Below are 20,319 nucleotides of genomic sequence, written 5' to 3' on the forward strand. Positions count from 1 at the left end.
GCTCGAGCTGTTTTCCAAGGAGGAATGGGCAAAAATTTCAGTCTCTCAATGTGCAAAACTGAGAGACATACCCCAAGCGACTTACAGCTGTAATCGCTGCAAAAGGTGGCGCTACAAAGTATTGATATATAGAGAATTCCGCGCAAATGGATGTAATTAAGCTAGTTGTTGGCTGCAGCCTACCCAAAATATAGGTAAACTATATCTAGAAAATAGGAATAAGTAGGGTATGTTGGCGCTGCCAGTCTTTATATTAAATGTATGGGAGAAAAATATATCTAAAAATACAGAACAAAATATGAATGGTGACTGGTTATAATGTATGTTAGCCCAATCAATGGTACAAATACGTGAGAGAAATAATGGTCCTTATAAACACCAAATGTTTCCAATAATAAGCCACAAATATGTCACAGATAATTAATGGTAAACAATTGACACTGATAAATAATTGATGAAAAATAGATAAAAAAATATATAGCTTTGAAAAACCGTAAACAGTAAATAGGTGCAAACAATTCATGTAATAATCAAGTGAATATTATAAAGGTAAAAAATTAAAGTGACTCGTGCAATAAATAATACAACCACTAGGTGGCAGTGCCAGTGTTGTATGACAAAGAATTAAAGGATATCCAAGTGATGTTCTTAATATTCAAGTATACAGGTGAAAAAAAGGTGCTGAGTGGTGTATACCACTTACTAGAGGTTATTCCTATAAAAAGATTACCCAATAAGTAGTGGATATGGATATCCGGGTGAGAGAATATAATTAGAAAATAAATAAATGTAGTGAGTTGTGCAAAGTAAATATTATATAACATCTCATAAAAATTCAAGGTGATGGTGTAAATAATTGGTGGGATAAATAAATATAAGTTTTAAAATAAGACAAGAGATTAATATAGTCCGTAATAAATATCTGGTGAAAAAAGTCCACAAAGTAAGATCAATATGATGATCCTCCAGAAAAGTGCAGCAATAGTGTATAATAAGGTGCCAAATAAATTCTTATATGGAAGGAGTGAGTCCCAGTGGTGGATTCAAGATGTGGGTGCCGGGTGAGGAAAGTCCGTGCTGTCCTCTCAATATAGCCCGCACTCACCAGAGAGCGGCACCCCTACAGGGGTAACCAACGTTGAGTATATGGGGTAAAACCTTTAATGGATCTCGATAGGTCTCTCCAATCCTCCTGGGGTAAATCTCACTTCCTCCCTCTTTTGGTTAAAGTAAGCAAGCGGTATGTAATATAGGGTATCGCAAAGGCAGCTCTCCAAAGTGTTCAAAAACGGTATCCAGGGTATATAGATAAAAAACACTAATATAGTGATGTACCGTTTAGATTTTCAATTTATTATCAAATATACAGGTAGTACTCACATTTAAAATCATAACACAGCATCCGTAGGTGAGTAGGGACCGCGAACCCCTCGTGTAGCGGTGTTTCCTGATGACGTCATTTTGATGACGAAACGCGTAGAGCGTAGGCACGTCAGTTCCGCCCTGAGAGACGCACATCCGGTCGGTGAGGCGCACGGCGTTTCCGGAAACACCGCTACACGAGGGGTTCGCGGTCCCTACTCACCTACGGATGCTGTGTTATGATTTTAAATGTGAGTACTACCTGTATATTTGATAATAAATGGAAAATCTAAACGGTACATCACTATATTAGTGTTTTTTATCTATATACCCTGGATACCGTTTTTGAACACTTTGGAGAGCTGCCTTTGCGATACCCTATATTACATACCGCTTGCTTACTTTAACCAAAAGAGGGAGGAAGTGAGATTTACCCCAGGAGGATTGGAGAGACCTATCGAGATCCATTGAAGGTTTTACCCCATATACTCAACGCTGGTTACCCCTGTAGGGGTGCCGCTCTCTGGTGAGTGTGGGCTATATTGAGAGGGCAGCACGGACTTTCCTCACCCGGCACCCACATCTTGAATCCACCACTGGGACTCACTCCTTCCATATAAGAATTTATTTGGCACCTTTATTAAACACTATTGCTGCACTTTTCTGGAGGATCATCATATTGATCTTACTTTGTGGACTTTTTTCACCAGATATTTATTACGGACTATATTAATCTCTTGTCTTATTTTAAAACTTATATTTATTTATCCCACCAATTATTTACACCATCACCTTGAATTTTTATGAGATGTTATATAATATTTACTTTGCACAACTCACTACATTTATTTATTTTCTAATTATATTCTCTCACCCGGATATCCATATCCACTACTTATTGGGTAATCTTTTTAGAGGAATAACCTCTAGTGAGTGGTATACACCACTCAGCACCTTTTTTTCACCTGTATACTTGAATATTAAGAACATCACTTGGATATCCTTTAATTCTTTGTCATACAACACTGGCACTGCCACCTAGTGGTTGTATTATTTATTGCACGAGTCACTTTAATTTTTTACCTTTATAATATTCACTTGATTATTACATGAATTGTTTGCACCTATTTACTGTTTACAGTTTTTCAAAGCTATATATTTTTTTATCTATTTTTCATCAATTATTTATCAGTGTCAATTGTTTACCATTAATTATCTGTGACATATTTGTGGCTTATTATTGGAAACATTTGGTGTTTATAAGGACCATTATTTCTCTCACGTATTTGTACCATTGATTGGGCTAACATACATTATAACCAGTCACCATTCATATTTTGTTCTGTATTATCAGATATATTTTTCTCCCATACATTTAATATAAAGACTGGCAGCGCCAACATACCCTACTTATTCCTATTAGCTACAAAGTATTAACTTAATGGGGCTGAATAATTTTGCACGCCCAATTTTTCAGTTTTTTATTTGTTTAAAAAGTTTGAAATATCCAATAAATATCGTTCCACTTCATGATTGTGTCCCACTTGTTGTTGATTCTTCACAAAAAATTACAGATTTATATCTTTATGTTTGAAGCCTGAAATGTGGCAAAAGGTCGCAGGGGGGCCGAATACTTTCGCAAGGCAATATATATAAGTAGGCACACACACACAGAACCAGTGCCCTCTTAAGAGCATTAAAGGGCCCCAGGCAATGCAGTGCCCTGCCTACACAATCACCCATGAGAATAAAAATGCAAATTATCGATAAGGCAATATTTATTGGTACAGCAGTGCCAGGCTAATGACAGCTTCCAAGTTCGGCGGCTGGGTCCGGTGAACAAACACACAGACGGGGGTCAGACTCGACTGTCTTGTGCTTGCCTGTTTCCGTGGTGGACAGTCATTCTTGCAGTTGTGGGCTCCCCCTCCACAGCCCAAGTGGCCTGACAGCAGCGCAGGGCTGACAGGGGCTTGCCACTTGCTAAGTTCGGCGGCGGGATGGACACGGGAATCGGGACTATTGCTTGGCTGGGGCTGGGGCCCCGGGCAAATGCGTGCCTATTCGGTAAGATGGCCCTGCAGAGAACCTATGTTGAGCCCTTCATTTTTTTATTTTTTTACATCTTTAATTATTTTTAATTTTTTTTAAAAATAATTTTGCAAATTTAAACTTTTTTTTCCTACAATGATTTTTTGGGGGGGTGGGAGGCTTTGGTGAAATATCTGGGGTCTAAATAGAACCCTGAATTCTCACTTTTGAGGCAGAGAAAGGGACTGAGGAAACATATTCCCCATTTCCTTTCTCCAGCCTTAGCTGCACAGAATGAAACACGAAGAGCTCTGCACAGCCTTCCTATTCATTCATAAACTGAAGCATAGTAAAGATAGCTTACTGTGGCACTGAATGAACACTGGTACCAATCACTCTCTGTATTCATTCAGAAAAGGAAGAGGCCAGTAAATGACTTATTTACCATGCCTTTCCCTGTTCTCCATCCTGAAGATACCCCTGTGTGTCTGCAGCAGCTGGCAAGAGAGGAGGGAAGCCAACAGCGCTTCGAGGGGGTCAGGCACTAATGTTGATGCACACGAGATGATTAGGGTGTGCCCAGGCACACCCGACAGACCCTGTGCGCACATCTATGATGCAGTAACTTTGCTGGCAATCAACACAGCAGGAGGAGCTAGGTTTAAAGTGCGGCTGATATTTTTCCATATCTTTGCTGGGGAGTGGAGACTGACTATAGTGGCAAGCACCCAGATTGTTCATCTTTGATAAGTAGAGCAAGTCTTGCACAGAGTTATGGGTTTGGGTATACCCTGGCCAAAATGTTACATACAAAATATCACTTCTATCCAACATTTGAACCTCAGTGGTGAGCTATTACCTCTGCCTTGCAAGAATACAAAAGGTTCACTCAATTTACTTTGGAGCAATATGGATAGGTGCAGTGGGTGTTAAAGTGGAACTAAACTGTCTCTGAGCACCACAAACTGAAAATGTTATTTAATTAATATTTAATATTCAAAGCAAATTTTCCCATCCATGTCTGCATGCTTTATTTTGCTGAAAAATCACTTTGAAAAACACCCCCTACCATTTCTAGCTGCAGCCATTTTGAGTAAGGACAGATGATTTAACTATTTATTTTGGGAATCCATCTCTCCTTAGCTCTAATAGGCAGGAAGGTATGCTTAGCTGAGAAAAGCCCTCCTCTAGATGAAAGAAAAAAAAAATGCCCAGGAAGACTCCTACGATGTATGACATAATTTTGGCCTAGGTCAGAAACCAGGAAGCAACTAAAGAAATGTAACAAATAATTTTTTGAAAAAGTAAATATAATATACCTTTCTATCTATTCCTTATGCTAGCAGCATAAGGATTAAAAATTGTTTATTGAGAGAGTTTAGTTCCGCTTTAAGGCTCACTCACCCTGTTTCTGTACATATGTGTTATGGCAGCGGGATAAATTTATTGTGAGCTGTTAATTAAAAGATTTTTAATACCCATAATATAACAATTATGCAATTTAATCACATAGCAGCAAAATGAGGATTCAATCCCCCTCTACTCTTTAGACTTGAATGGAAGCAGGAGATTGCTCAGCAATCACTCATTTAGGGGATTATCTGATGATGTTTTCATATTCAAGTATACCCCTATGGGGTTAAACTCAAAGGAACTAGTCTACTAACAATCACCCACAATCTCCTGCAGTAGTACTAAAGAGCAATTTTTGCACTAGGCGATTTTTATAGCCTCTGAATTAAAAAATCACTTTTGTAGCCCTAGCATTAGATAGCAGGGGCTATGTTTGGGATTAGCCCTCCTGATTGGGTTCTTAGATGACCAGATTACCAAAGAAGTGGCACAAAATGAACTGGTACACCACAGGAAAGCACAGATTAAAAAAACTATGTCTATTCACATTTGTCTATTTTCCTGCAATTTGTTTCTAGAAAAACTGGATTTTTGTACTTACCATAAAATCCTGTTCTCTGAAGTTCATTGACAGATGCAGCTCTATATCTTTTTTAGACCATTGGGTTATGCTCCTCCCATCAGGAATAGGACACTAAGAAGGAAAAAGCTTTACCACACCTATGGGGGCTGTCCCTGCAGGCATAACCCCACACACTCTGCTACAGCCTCTAGTTTCATTGCAAGCAGTGTTTAGAAGACAAAAAACCCCATACGTTCAGAACTAGAGGGGCGGGTGCTGCATCTGTCGACGAACTTCAGAGAAAAGGATTTTACGGTAAGTACAAAAATCCAGTTTTCTCTATCGTTCATTGACAGATGCAGCTCCATATCTTCTTTAGACCATTGGGATGTCCCAAAGTAGTATTTTCATGAGGCTTGCAAAAACAACGCAAAGAAGAACGTAACTCCCCAAAGGCTAAACGTAGCCAACCAGGAAATTATGGAGCTCAACCAGGAACAACTGGAGCTCACCTAGAAAAAACATACACCCTCAAAAGATAACAAAAAAGATTCTCTTTAAACAGCAGCCTGCAAAACCTTGCGGCCAAAAGAGGCATCCGAAGATGCTAACACATCTACTTTGTAGAATTTTGCGAACGTGTGCCCTGACGACCAACTTGCCGCCTTGCAAATTGCATCACTGACACCTGATGGCGAAAAGCCCAAGAGGCACTCAGCGCCCCAGAAAAATGCGCCTTCACTGGGAAAGGAGGAACCTGACCCGCGAATAAGCCTGAACAACCGTGTTCCTGATCCACCTGGAAATGGTCGCAGCAGACACACCCAATTCCTTACGAGGTCCCTCAGTAAAGGCCCGTACACACGTACCGATCGTCGGCCGAAAAGCGTCGGCCAACGACCGATCTGCCGATTGTAGGCTTGTTAGTATGATGCCTCCGACAGCCGTCAGCGCACATTCGGCCGAAAAGAATCTGTCTTGCAAGCATTAAAATTTTTGTATGCCGACACCAGAGCGGCCGATTGTTCGCCAGTCAGTACAGAATTCGGCCGACAGACAGCAGATTTGCAAGACTGGGCATGCTCAGAAAAGAAAAAACACAGGGAAAGTTAACCATTACATGACATCACTTCTGCAGTCGGCTGTAGTCGGCGGACAAAATTCTTGTGCAGTCTTTGCACTTTTCAACAGACACCGACAGCCCGGGGACAAAAGACGGCCGATCGTTCACCGACGATCGGTACGTGTGTACGGGGCTTAAGTTCAAAAAGATCATCTGATTTTCTGAAAGACTCAGTAGCCACCAGGTAAACCCTGATCGCCCGAACTACATCCAAAGAATGCAAGGAAATTTCCTTGGGATGTTTGGGCTTGGGACAGAGAGAAGGCAGCACAATGTCTTCATTCAAATGAAAATCAGAAACCACCTTAGGGAGAAAAGGTTGATTTGGTCGGAGTACCACTTTATCTCTAAGGACCACCAGATAAGGTGAACAGCAGGACAGCGCCACCAATTCCGACACTCTGCGGGCAGAAGTGATAGCCACCAAAAAGACAACCTTCTGAGCCAATGAAAGCAGAGGAATCTCCCGAATGTTCTTAAAGGGAGGCTTTTGAAGAACAGATAATACTAGATTTAGATCCCACGGAGGTAGCGGGGACCGCCTCGGAGAAGCCATATGACACACTCCCTGAATGAAGGTACGAATCTGAAGGCATGCGTAGCTAACTGACATTGAAAATATATAGCCAAGGCTGACACTTGGCCTTTGATAGTGCCTAAAGCCAACCGCTGTTTAACCCCTTTCTGCAGAAAGGCCAAAACCCTAGCAACCGAAAACAAGCGAGGGTGCACCTTCAGCAATTCGCACTATGAAATGTAAGATTTCCATGTACAATGATATAGCTTCCTGGAGGTCGACTTCCTAGCCTTCAATAGCATAGAAATCACAGAGTCAGAAAGACCTCTACACCTCAACACCTGGCTTTCAACAGCCATGCCATTAAAGCCAGCGACTGTAAAGCAGGATGGAAGATGGGACCTTGAGACCGCAGATTTTCCCTGAGAGGAAGTCTCCAAGGAGCATCGGCGACCAACCTTACTAGGTCTGCGTACCAAGACCGGTGAGGCCAGTCTGGAGCCACCAGAATGACTGGAATCCCTTCCACCTCTATCCTGCGTAGAAGCCCCGGCAGAAGTTTCAGCGGAGGAAAGGCATAAATCAACCAATACCGACCCCAAGGAGCCACCAGTGCGTCTGTGGTGTCGGCCAGAGGATCTTGAGTTCTGGCTACGAACCTCTGCACCTTCTTGTTGAGACGAGAAGCAAATAGATCAACCTCGGGTGTCCCCCACTGGGCAGACAGCAAATGAAACACCTCCAGGTATAGGGACCACTCCCGTTAATCCAACACTTGACCACTCAGGTAATCCACTTGCCAGTTCTCCACACCTGGGATGTGCACAGCAGAGGGGACTGGGACAAACTGTTCTGCCCAGGCCAAAATTTCAGCCACCTCCTTGGCCGCCGAGACACTTCTGGTGCCCCCCCAGTGATTGATGTAAGCCATGGCCGTGGCATTGTCCGATTTAATCCAAACTGGACAATCTTGCAGACGAGTCGTCCAGTGGCTCAAACAAAGCTTTATTGCTCTGAGCTCAAAAACATTTATCGGCAGTTTGGACTCTTCTATTTTCCAGGTTCCCTGGGCACAAAGCTTCCCCAGTAAGCTTCCCCAGTACCCCGCCCCAGCCCAACAGGCTGGCGTCCGTGGTTACCACCGTCCAAAACAACGGGAGGAAGGACTTGCCCTGGCATAGTGCTGGAGAATGAAGCCACCACAATAGAGCCGATCTTGTGCTGTGGCTCAACCGAATCAAGGTGTCCAAGGACTTGTATCTTTGTTTCATTTGACAAGAATCTCTCTTTGCAAATGTCTGGTATGGAACTTAGCAAACGGAACCACCTTGAAGGTTGATACCATCAGACCCAATGCTAGCATGCAAGTTCGCAGAGAGGACAGATTGTTTGCCAACAACAACCGGATCGCCCCCTGCAACTTCTGCAGCTTGTCTGGGGGAAGAAAGACCCACGCCAAAGCTGAATCCAGAGTCAGGCCCAGATAATCCAGTCTCAAGGAAGGTATCAGGGCGAACTTCTTGAAATTGATGTTCCACCCGAACGCCTGCAGGGAGCGGACAGTGATCGTCGGGTTGCTCATCAGGGCTGAATGAGAGTCTGCTCTCAATAAGAGATTGTTTAGGTACCCCAGTACCACAATCCCCCGTTGGTGCAACAAAGCCAACACTGGGGCTAATACTTTGGTAAACACCCTGGGAAAGGAGGCGAGACCAAAGGGTAAAGCCACAAATGGATAATGCTCTTCTGCTACGACAAAGCGAAGAAACCGCTGGTGTCCAGCGTAGATAGGGATGTGTAGATATGCTTCCTTGATATTTATGGAGGCCAAAAAGTCCCCCTGGTGTAGTGACGCCTCTACCGTAAGAATGGATTCCATGAAAAACCTCTGTACCCACACAAAGCAGTTCAGAGCCTTGAGGTCCAGAATTGGATGCACTTTGCCTTCTTTTCTGGGCACAGTAAACAGATTTAAATAAAACCCCTGAAAGCTTTCCTGAGAGGGAACTGGCACAATCACCCCTTGCGACAGCAGATCTTGTACCGCCTCTCGTAGATTCCTTAATTGGTCTAGAGGTAGGCGTAGATTGGACGGGAAGAATCTGTCTGCCAGGCGAGACCGGAATTCGATCTTGTACCCTGATCGGATCAGTTCGTGAACCCGTTTGTCCTGAATCAAGGAAGTCCAAGGTCCCGGAAAGAAGCGAAGACGTCCCCCCACACCAGAAGCAGGTGAGGGTGCCTCCTTCATGCAGACGAGGATTTGTCTGCAGATTCGGACTGGACGGTCTTTGATTTACCTGACCATAACTGTGAAGGAAGGCCCCCGTCTAGGACTTGGCGCCTTGCCCTTAGAGGACTGAGGAAAAAGAGTACCACCCGTAAGACCTTTGATCAACTCGTCCAGTGAGGATCCAAACAACCTCTCCCCCATAAAGGGAAGATCTGTCAAAGCCTTTTTTGGAAGCCTGGTCCGCAGACCAGCTTTTCAACCACACCATGCGTCTAATTGCAATCCCCACTGCCGACACTCTAGCCACTAGAGGAGCCGCATCCAGGGACGCATCACACATGAACACCAGGGCTTGAGCCATCTGGTCCATTAGTTCCAGCACCGCTGGGGGGAGCTGCTCAGCTTCCAAGTTACCTTTTAGTAACTTCACCCATTCAGTCACCGTCTGACACCATAACATTCACAAATATTGGTTTCAATATGGAACCCGCTAGCACGTGTAGATGGCGGGAAAGAGACTCCACCCGTCTATCTACAGGGTCTACGAAGGCCGGGGATTCTTTCACCGGGAACCACAGTGGACTTATTTAGCCTGGAAACCGGGTGATCCACCTTTGGTGGCCCGATCCACCTAGTGAAAACTGCATCTGCAAAAGAGTAACGCCGTTTAAAGAACTAAGGCACCACTAGCATGTGCTTGATGCGCCGCCATTTTTCATTGACAATATTGTCAAAAAGCTCCGGACAAGGTAGCACCTTGCCTGATTTTCGGGAACCAAAAGACATCTGCGAACCCGACGCTGTAGAATTCATCTGCCAATTTTAACGTTTCCCGCAATAAAACAATAAGTACTTCCACCATTGCACGTTCCCGCACAGTGGTGGAGGACAGTTCCTCTTCACCATCAGAATGTGAAGACACCGACCCCTCATGGTGGGGTACGTCTGCAGCGGCCATATCTGCCTCAGAATCTGAGGAAACTACAGAAGGAGGCGAAGGCAGAGGACGTTTGCGGCTAGCAACACTTTTACATACAAAATCTACCCTTGACACCAGGCTTTCCAAAAATTGCTGTAAGCGCAGACAATGGCTGTGACCCAGAAGGTTCCGCAGTCACTCCTAGGGGGTCTGTAGGTGAAACAGTACCCTGGGACTCCATTTTACACTGAGATGAAAATAATGCAGTGTCACTTTAAAAGTTGCTTAATCATAATCCCCTTGCTAATTTAGCGGTATACCTAGTCCCAATCCAATATAATATGATAGATTAGGGGAGTAAAACCTAGAAACATTACCAAACGCGATCCAGGTCGATCGTGTCCCAGCGACACTTGTCCACTCGCAGGCTCGTCCCCATCCATCGGGGCTCTGTCATGGCAAGGCCTTGTTCTGGACTATAACCTGCTAGAGGCAACCCCCCCGGTATAACACCGCAAAGTCTGCCAACGTACCCATACGTCACTTTGCGGTAAGTGGTTTGGGCTAACAGTGAACAAAAAAACTGCACCTGCAGCATTTTCATGTTTGATCGCTAATTCCATCTAGTGGCCATAGTGCAGTATTTTTTATTTTTATTGGGATACAGTATTTCTGGAAAAATTTTCAATATGCCCGTGTGAATGGTTAAGACATTCGCACAGCAAATATCTTTTACATAGACCCCTAGGTGTGTTTTTGTGCACTGTAGTGCAGATGCATTGGCAGCTACAGCATATGGCCCTGTGACTCATATAGTACCATGTCTTTTTACTGCAGCACACATACAGTATGTGGAGCCAGCCTAGATGTGGAATTTCAGCATATTCCTAACTAGCCTTAAAACTGTCTCCTCCCTGCTTTTAACACCTATGCTAATGATTGTAAGAAAAAGGCATTATACTTACCTAGTTTCAGGCTGCTCTGGTCACATGATGTCCCCTGTCTCAGCCAGCGTGGCTGCAGGGGAGAGGAAAGAGTGTTGACAACACATTGAATCCTATTGGTGACGTCACTACTCCAGGCTTTACTAGCTATTGGAGAACTCTCTCTATTCCCTGTAGCAGCCAGTGGCTGACACAGGGGAGATTATATGACCAAACCAGGACAGCCTGAAAATAGGGCAAGTATAATACCTCTTTCTTACACTGGTAAGTTCGCATAGGTGTTAGGAGGAGGGAGGGGACAGTTTTAAGGCTAGTTAGGAATAAGCTGCAATTCGACTTTAAAGCTGAACTCCATCTTTTGATATACTTTCCAAAGCTTCCTCTGATTGGCTGAGACAGAGGTTGTGACATAATCACCCCATCTCTCTGACTCAGCCAATCAGGGGAAGCTTCAAATTCGTTGATAGAATACATTGCTTTCTCTGAATATCTGAGCGCCACTGTGATATACTCTACTGTGTTCCGGGTATGAGACAGGAAGTCTTGGCTTGAACCCAGAACATAGTGCGATATTCCTCAGCTACATACAATTTATATCGCACATCCAGCCACCTCTCATGTTAGTGAGGGACATAGTACTGGGGCAACGGGACACCTGATCATCCAGCCAGTGCTTCTGCCAGCTGATCATAGACCGGAACCACTTTGTTCGTCGCTGTGATATAGGGAACTGCAATCGATGACCTTGCGTCACTTCCAGTTTACCCAGACGTAAACGGCACCATTTTTAAAAACGAAAAGCATTTGATCACACTGATCTTGGTGTGATCAAATGCTTTTAAGGGCAGAGGAGGGTTCTGGGGCCTTATAGACTCCATAAAGTCACATGCCTATTGCTGTCACAAGGGATGTTTACTTTCCTTGTGACAGCAATAAAAGTGATAAAAAATAAAAATAAAAATTACAGTAGTAAAATATAAAAAAAAAAACAAAAAAAATGTAAAGTGCCCCCATGCTTGTTCACAAAGGCAAAAACACACGGCGGTCCCGCACACACGCAAACAGTGATGGTCCCATGTATGTGAGGAACGTCAGATCATGGGCAGTAATTCTAGACTAGACCTCCTCTGTAAATCTAAAGTGGTAACCTGTAAAGGCTATTACAGTGTCGCCTATGGATAGTAAAATTTATGCTGCTTGTTGCCGTTGCAGGGGTGTGCACAATTTTAAAGCGTGACATGTTTGGTATTTATTTACTCTGCGTAACATCATCTTTTATACGTTACTAAAAAAAAAAAAAAATGGGTTATGTTATGAGGTTTTTTTTTGCATTGAAATTCAAAACCATGTATTTTTCCCCCCAAAACAAAATTGCATTTGAAAAACTGCTGCGCAAATACCATGTGACATAAAACATTGCAACACCCATCATTTTTTTTCTCTAGGACCTCCGCTTTTAAAAAATATATATAATGTTTGGGAATTCTAAGAAATTTTGTATAAAAAATTATTTTACAGGACATTGGATAGGATAGTACCTTTACTGCACAGTTCTAAAAACATCATAAACTATTGAACACTACAAGGTAATGCAATTTAAAGCCCTGAGCATGAAATGGTTACTCCCATATACCCTCTTACTACCTGCTCTTCTTAGAATCAATATCTCAGACTCATATTGAACTCGCTGAAATATAGACTGTGATTATTTAACAGCTGTTCTCCCTTGTGGCTTTGACAAATTAACTAAATTATGATTTCCTCAATTTTATAAGGCGATTGACGCCTTTTTTTTTTTGCAGCGTTTTGTAATTCTCTTAACCACAAAGGAGTTATATATAGATCAGAATTGCTTTCCTATGTTTATCCTGGTCATTCACAATCTGTTAGCAGTTTTTGCAGTCTCATTTGCGGAATGTAACTGCATAACAATGAAAATATACAACGTGAAAGGGGAGAATTATCTACGAGTTATTAAAACCTCCCATTGCAGTAAGACAGTGATTCCTATGGCACCTCCCTAGAAGACAGGAGTCTAATGCTCAGTCATATCCTATCTCTTCCAGCTTCATATTAGTTTGGCAACATATACTGTAACATGCTCAGTTCTGTTTATATAAAATATTACTGCTGTATTTTTGTTTAACTAATACAAGTCTTATTTTTCTAGATTTTTTTAACCTCCTAAAAGCTATATGTCAAAGACATCTGTCTGTAATTATTCATTAGAATGAAAATCCCTATACTGGCACCCAGGGCCGTTTGAAGGAATTTGGGGGCCCCAAGCAAAATGGACATGGAGGCCCCCCGACCCCCCGCACACACGCAAAGCCTTTTTTTTTTATCAGCTAAAAGGTATAATATATATATATATATATATATATATATATTTCCATGGTGTCCTGTGTGCGGGGGCTTGTCAGCGTCGCATACTGACGATCCCTGGCGGTTTCTGTTTGATTGTGAGTAGTTCTTGTAACATATGGCCTCTATGTGAAATCCAGCTCAACTCAATGGTCTCTCCTGTGAGGAATGATGTGTACATACATTTGCATTATCCCACACAATTTTAATAAAAATATATGAAAAATATATGATTCATATATTTTTATTAAAATTGTGTGGGATAATGCAAATACACACATTATTCCTCAGAGGAGAGACCACTGAGTTGAGCTGGATCCCCCCATATACAGACCCCCCCCCCATATACAGACATCCCCCCCTATATAAAGACATCCCCCCATATACAGACATCCCCCCCATATACAGACATCCCTCCCCCTACATACAGACATCCCTCTTCCCCATATACAGACATCCCTCCCCCCATATAAAGACATCCCCCCATATACAGACATCCCCCCATATACAGACATGCCCCCCCCATATACATACAGACATCCCTCCCCCATATACAGACATCCCCCCATATACAGATATCCCCCCATATACAGACATCCCCCCCCATATACAGACACTCCCCCCATATACAGACATGCCCCCCCATATACAGACATCCCTCCCCCATATACAGACATCCCCCCCATATACAGACATGCCCCCCCCCATATACAGACATCCCCCCCATATACAGACATGCCCCCCCCCCATATACAGACATCCCCCCCATATACAGATACCCCCCATATACAGACATGCCCCCCCCCATATACAGACATCCCCCCATATACAGACATCCCTCCCCATATACAGATATCCCCCCCATATACAGACACCCCCCCCAATATACTGACATCCCTCCCCCATATACAGACATCCCCCCCTCCTTGGCATAGATTGCAGAAGATGAAGCAGAAAAAAACCCTGGAACAGACCTTCACTGCAGAGCAGACACATGGGATGTGATGAGTTCCATCCACTTCCTGTACTTCTCTGTACCATGTGACCAAACAGTCACATGGTCTGTGACATCACCAGGGTCCTTCTACTGGGCAGGAACTAGCCACTACCAATGGAAATCCAGCGCTAGCCTGGGCCCCTCCTCCTCCTCTCACTAAAGCAGCAACGGCCACCGGGCCCCTCCCCACCTCACACAGAAGCAGCGCCGCCGCCGGGCCCCTCCCCTGCTCCCCTCCTCACACTGAATCAGCCCCGGGCCCCTCCCCTCCGTCCACTACTTATCGTCCGTCATATACACCATGTCCGGAATGCCCGACTCAGTCCGCCGCTGTACATTTTATATCCAGGAGAAATAGATGACTGACAAAGTTGTTGTCTTGGGGCCCCAGGCCAGCTCGGGGCCCCAAGCAATTGCTTGGTTTGCCTGCCTTGTTGCGACAGGCCTGCTGGCACCAAGCATGACCCCTGTGCTTCTGACACAGTACTAGTGATTCCTGCTTGCACAATCAACTCTTGATTGAAACTAGTAAGCCCCATATACAGCATCTCACAAAAGTGAGTACACCCCTCACATATTTGTAAATATTTTATTATATCTTTTCATGTGACAACACTGAAGAAATGACACTTTGCTACAATGTAAAGTAGTGAGTGTACAGCTTGTATAACAGTGTAAATTTGCTGTCCCCTTAAAATAACTCAACACACAGCCATCAATGTCTAAACTGCTGGCAACAAAAGTGAATACACCCCTAAGTTAATGTCCAAATTGGGCCCAATTAGCCATTTTCCCTCCCCGGGGTCATGTGACTCGTTACGGTTCCAAGGTCTCAGGTGTGAAAGGGGAGCAGGTATGTTAAATTTGGTGTTATCGCTCTGACTCTCTCATACTGGTCACTGGAAGTTCAAAATGGCACCTCATGGCAAAGAACTCTCTGAGGATCTGAAAAAAAGAATTGTTGCTCTACATAAAGATGGCCTAGGCCAGTGATGGCGAACCTTAGCACCCCAGATGTTTTGGAACAACAATTCCCATGATGCTCAACTACACTGCAGAGTGCATATGCATCATGGGAAATGTAGTTCCAAAACATCTGGGGTGCCAAGGTTCGCCATCACTGGCCTAGGCTATAAGAAGATTTTTAGGAAATAGATGTATGAGTGCTGCAGAGATTGAAGGGGTGGGGGGTCAGCCTGTCAGTGCTCTGACCATACGCCGCACACTGCATCAAATTGGTCTGCATGGCTGTCGTCCCAGAAGGAAGCCTCTTCTAAAGATGATGCACAAGAAAGCCCGCAAACAGTTTGCTGAAGACAGGGATTACTGGAACCATGTCCTGTGGTCTGATGAGACCAAGATAAAATTATTTGGTTCAGATGGTGTCAAGCATGTGTGGCGACAACCAGTTGAGGAGTACAAAGACAAGTGTGTCTTGCCTACAGTCAAGCATGGTGGTGGGAGTGTTATGGTCTGGGGCTGAATGAGTGCTACTGGCACTGGGAGCTACAGTTCATTGAGGGAACCATTAATGCCAACATGTACTGTGACATACTGAAGCAGAGCATGATCCCCTTCGGAGACTGAAACGCAGGGCAGTATTCCAACATGATAATGACCCCAAACACACCTCTATGACAACCACTGCCTTGCTAAAGAGGCTGAAGGTAAATATGGTGGACTGGACAAGCATATCTCCAGACCTAAACCCTATTGAGCATCTGTGGGGCATCCTCAAATGGAACGTGAAGGAGAGCAAAGTCTATAACATCCACCAGCTCCACGATTTTGTCATGGAAGAGTGGACCAGGACTCCAGTGGCAACCTGTGAAGCTCTGGTGAACTCCATGCCCAAGAGGGTTAAGGCAGTGCTGGAAAATAATGGTGGCCACACAATATTGAGACTTTGGTCCCAATTTGGACATTTCCACTTAGGGGTGTACTCACTTTTGTTGCCAGTTGTTTAGACATTAATGGCTGTGTGCTGAGTTATTTTGAGGGGACAGCAAATTTACACTATTATACAAGCTGTACACTCACTACTTTATGTTGTAGCAAAGTGTAATTTCTTCAGTGTTGTCACATGAAAAGATATAATAAAATATTTACAAAAATGTGAGGGGTGTACACACTTTTGTGAGATACTGTAGGTTATGATATGGTATTTTGCAGGGGGTATTTTTAAGGAGAAAGGATTTACATGTGACATTTTTATTAATGATATACCCATCTTATTTAAGTTTTTTAATTTAGCTGACATTTCAAATTAGCGTCACAGCAGGACAGTCTGCATTGACTGATGAAATGGGAAGAAAGGGGCAGGGTAACCGGCACAGAAAACCATCTACTGTGCATAGATTTGTGATGTGCTTAGTCAGGATTCAGGTAAGGGCCGATTCACACTATGTGGTTGCCTGCGTTTTTCCACTGCAATAACGCAGAGCAAACAATAGGTTTCTATGTGTCATCATAATGCAGAATGCAGGGTTTCTCAGTTTCATAGTAGTACGATATTATTATATATGTATATGCATATTATTGCACCACAACGCACAGAAACACAAGTGAACGAGTCAAAACGCACCTCTCACCTGTAACACCAGGAGGAAAAATGCCTTTAAAAAAAAAAATTTTTAGAAAATGCATTGCATGTGCGTTTTTATGTGTATTGTAGTGTGAACGGGTTCCAAAGCCCAGGCATATTTGGGAAGGTCTTGAGGTTGGACAGACATTCCCGATTGCGTGATTGGCGGTCACAGTGATCACATCATCAGGAGCCCATTCCGACGCCTCTTTTTAGCTAACTACAACTGTTCTTCATCAGGCTCCACTTTAGTACCATAGGTGATCTTGGGACTTTCTATACTGTGTGATAGGGATAGTTGAACTTAAAACCTGGCTACAGCGACTGACACGTTTATTTAAGGACCGGGCCTATTTCTGACACTTCTTGTTTACAAGCTAAAATCATTTATTTTTTTTTTGCTAGAAAACTACTTAGAACCCCCAAACATTATATATATTTTTTTATGAGAGCTTATATTGCTTTTGATCGTGATTTGCATTTTGCCTTTTTTTATGCTTTTTTTTTGGGCAAATTTGTTGTTGAGCAAAATAAAAAATGCAAATCACAGCAAAAACGCACTACATGCTTTTCTACAGCTTTCCATTGATGTCTATTAAACCAAAAAAAAAAGCACCGTTTTGCGTTGAAAAAAGTCCCTGACCCTTTCCAAAAACACAGTGGCTGAAAAAAGCACAGAGGTACTTTCCCATAAGAAACCATGTTAAATGAACTGTAGTGCGTTTCTGCAAAAAGCACCAAAAAACGCATAGGTGTGAAGCAGGCCTTCAAATGTTTGCCTGAAAACCAGTTTGAATTAAAAAAAAAAAAAAAAAACACTTTCACAAAATATTTTTGATTCTTGGTACACATATTCAGGTAACAGCACATTAAACTGGAGTTATTGCAGTGCTCTGAAAACCTTATCTGTCCTCATTCATGACATGAGAAGATTAAACACACATTTTTCAGCTCTGAACAGTACAATCCTCCTAACACCTCATTAAATAACAGTTTGATGCATTATCTTATCTGACATATCACAAAACTGGGGGAACCCTTTTCAAAACCTTAGAATCGAAAAGAATTATGTAATTAATCCTGGTGTTTTACACAGTTTAATGCTATAAGTACATTGCATTATCCGCTTAACAAAAAATAAAAAAATCCAATGTTTATCTAAGCTTGTAAACCCCACATTAAAAGAAAGCTATGCTATATACATTTAGCTTAAAAATAAATGTAAATAAGACTCCCTGCAGTAACTGAACTGTGTAGAGCAGTGGTGGTCATCTGGCTAGATATAGCACTGTCAATTGCCGCCCCTGACAACGCCAAAGGGCCACACACAGAAGCTGATTACTTAAAGAGGTTGTACACTCGTTTAAAATTTTTTTTTTTTTTTACAACCTGCAAGAGAAACGCATAATGAGCTAGTATGCATCGCATACTAGCTCATTATGAAATACTTACCTTAGAACGAGCCCCCGCCGTGCCGCTCACTCCCCTGTAATTCGAGCGACATGTTCAGTCGCCCGTCTTCCGGGATCGCGGCATCCGGCCATCTGATTGGCCGGAGCCGCGGTGACGTCACTCCCGCGCACGCGCGCAGGAGCCGACGGTCACGGCACGGGGCTCTGAAGGAACGGCACGATCAGCCGTTCCTTCAGAGCGCATGCGCCAGTGACGTCACTGGCTGCATTAAAGGTAAATATCTCCTAAACGGTACATGTTTAGGAGATATTTACAGTACCTATAGGTAAGCCTTATCATAGGCTTATCTATAGGTACAACTTCCAGAGGAGGGTTTACTTCCTCTTTAAGGGAGTGGAGAATCTTCCTTAACCTTCTTAGCAGTATTCCCGGGGTTAAATTTCAGAGCCAAAAGCGGTAACCCCGAGCCACACTCGGGGTACCGCCAGAAGCATCGCTGGATCCTGTAAGCAGGGTTACTTACCTTGTCACCGGGATCCAATGATGTATCTCAGCGGTATGCAGCGTCGGATCTTCCTCCTGATCCTCTCCGTGCCCCGGCTTCTGTCTCCTGTGACGTGACGCTCGCAGGGGGGTGGAACCGGCGGCAAATTCAAATGTAAAACACACAACACACACTGATACCATTCAAAATAAAATAAATTCACATTACATTGCCCCCCAGTGCCCTTCCCTGCAGTTTTACTGTACTATATATATATATATATATATATATATATATATATATATATATATATATACACACACACATACATATATATATATAAATAAATATATACATACAGTATATATATATGTATACATACTTTAACTTATTTATAGTTTTTTATTATATTATAATTTATGATTGTGTTTCAAACTTTATCATACTCAAGATGTTATAAAGAAGAATGCACAGTAAAAAAAAAAAAAAAATATGTAAATAGTTGGTTTGGGCTGCTCATTCTCAAGAATTACATGCAAAATAATGGTACCGCTTTCAGCACCTAAAATCCGAAAGAATCATACCGCCAGGGAGGTTAAAAATTGTGTGAATATTCACTTCAATTGTCCAATCAAGCATCTACAAATGACTGAGTGTTCAAGGTGAACAGGAAATTGATCTTCTAATGATTGGATAAGTGAAATAAATATTCATACAATTTTTTATATTATATTATTTAAGCGGTTCTTCATGCTGGAAAGAAAAAAAGTCAATAGCTCCAGATCCTGTGGCTGTTGACTTTTATGAACAGGACACTTACCTGTCCAGAGATCCAGCGATGTCCTCACCAGGGCCGGCTCTTCGGCTGTCTTCAGGTCCAGGCGCCAGTATGTTTATTGGGGAGTCAGGTGTGACTGCGATTTGTGAATATTCCCGCAGCTGTCTGGGGCCTATGACGTGTCCCAGAAGGCTGCGAAGATGCAGGGCGAACATCCACTTGGACTACTGCGGTGATCCAACTGGAAGTGAGAACCTGTCAAAATCAGGTACTAGCCCCCCCCCCCCCCCCCAACCCAAAAAAAAAAAAGCATTGCCAAAACACAGGAGTGGAGGAGGAGGAGGCAGACAAGTTGAACTTCCCCTTTTGAGTGCACCCAGGACCTGCTGGAGCGGTGACAGCGCAGTGCCGGAGGGCTTTCATTTAAATGCAAGTCTGCCATAATGTGCAAATATATAGTGCATACTACCCCATTGTGGCATAAATCACCTGGGGGCCCATTTATTATTTAAAAAAGCAGAGAGTTTAATTATGGACTGTAAAAATACAAAAGACGACTGTCAGAAACTGGAAACATGCCGTGGGAGATGGTCAAAGACTGTAGGTGTTTAAAAATGGCAAAAAAAAAAAAGCTACACAAGGCAGTTAGAATTGA

This window comes from Pelophylax lessonae (assembly GCF_965119305.1).
Source record: "Pelophylax lessonae genome assembly, chromosome: 10".
NCBI classification, from domain to species: domain Eukaryota; kingdom Metazoa; phylum Chordata; class Amphibia; order Anura; family Ranidae; genus Pelophylax; species Pelophylax lessonae.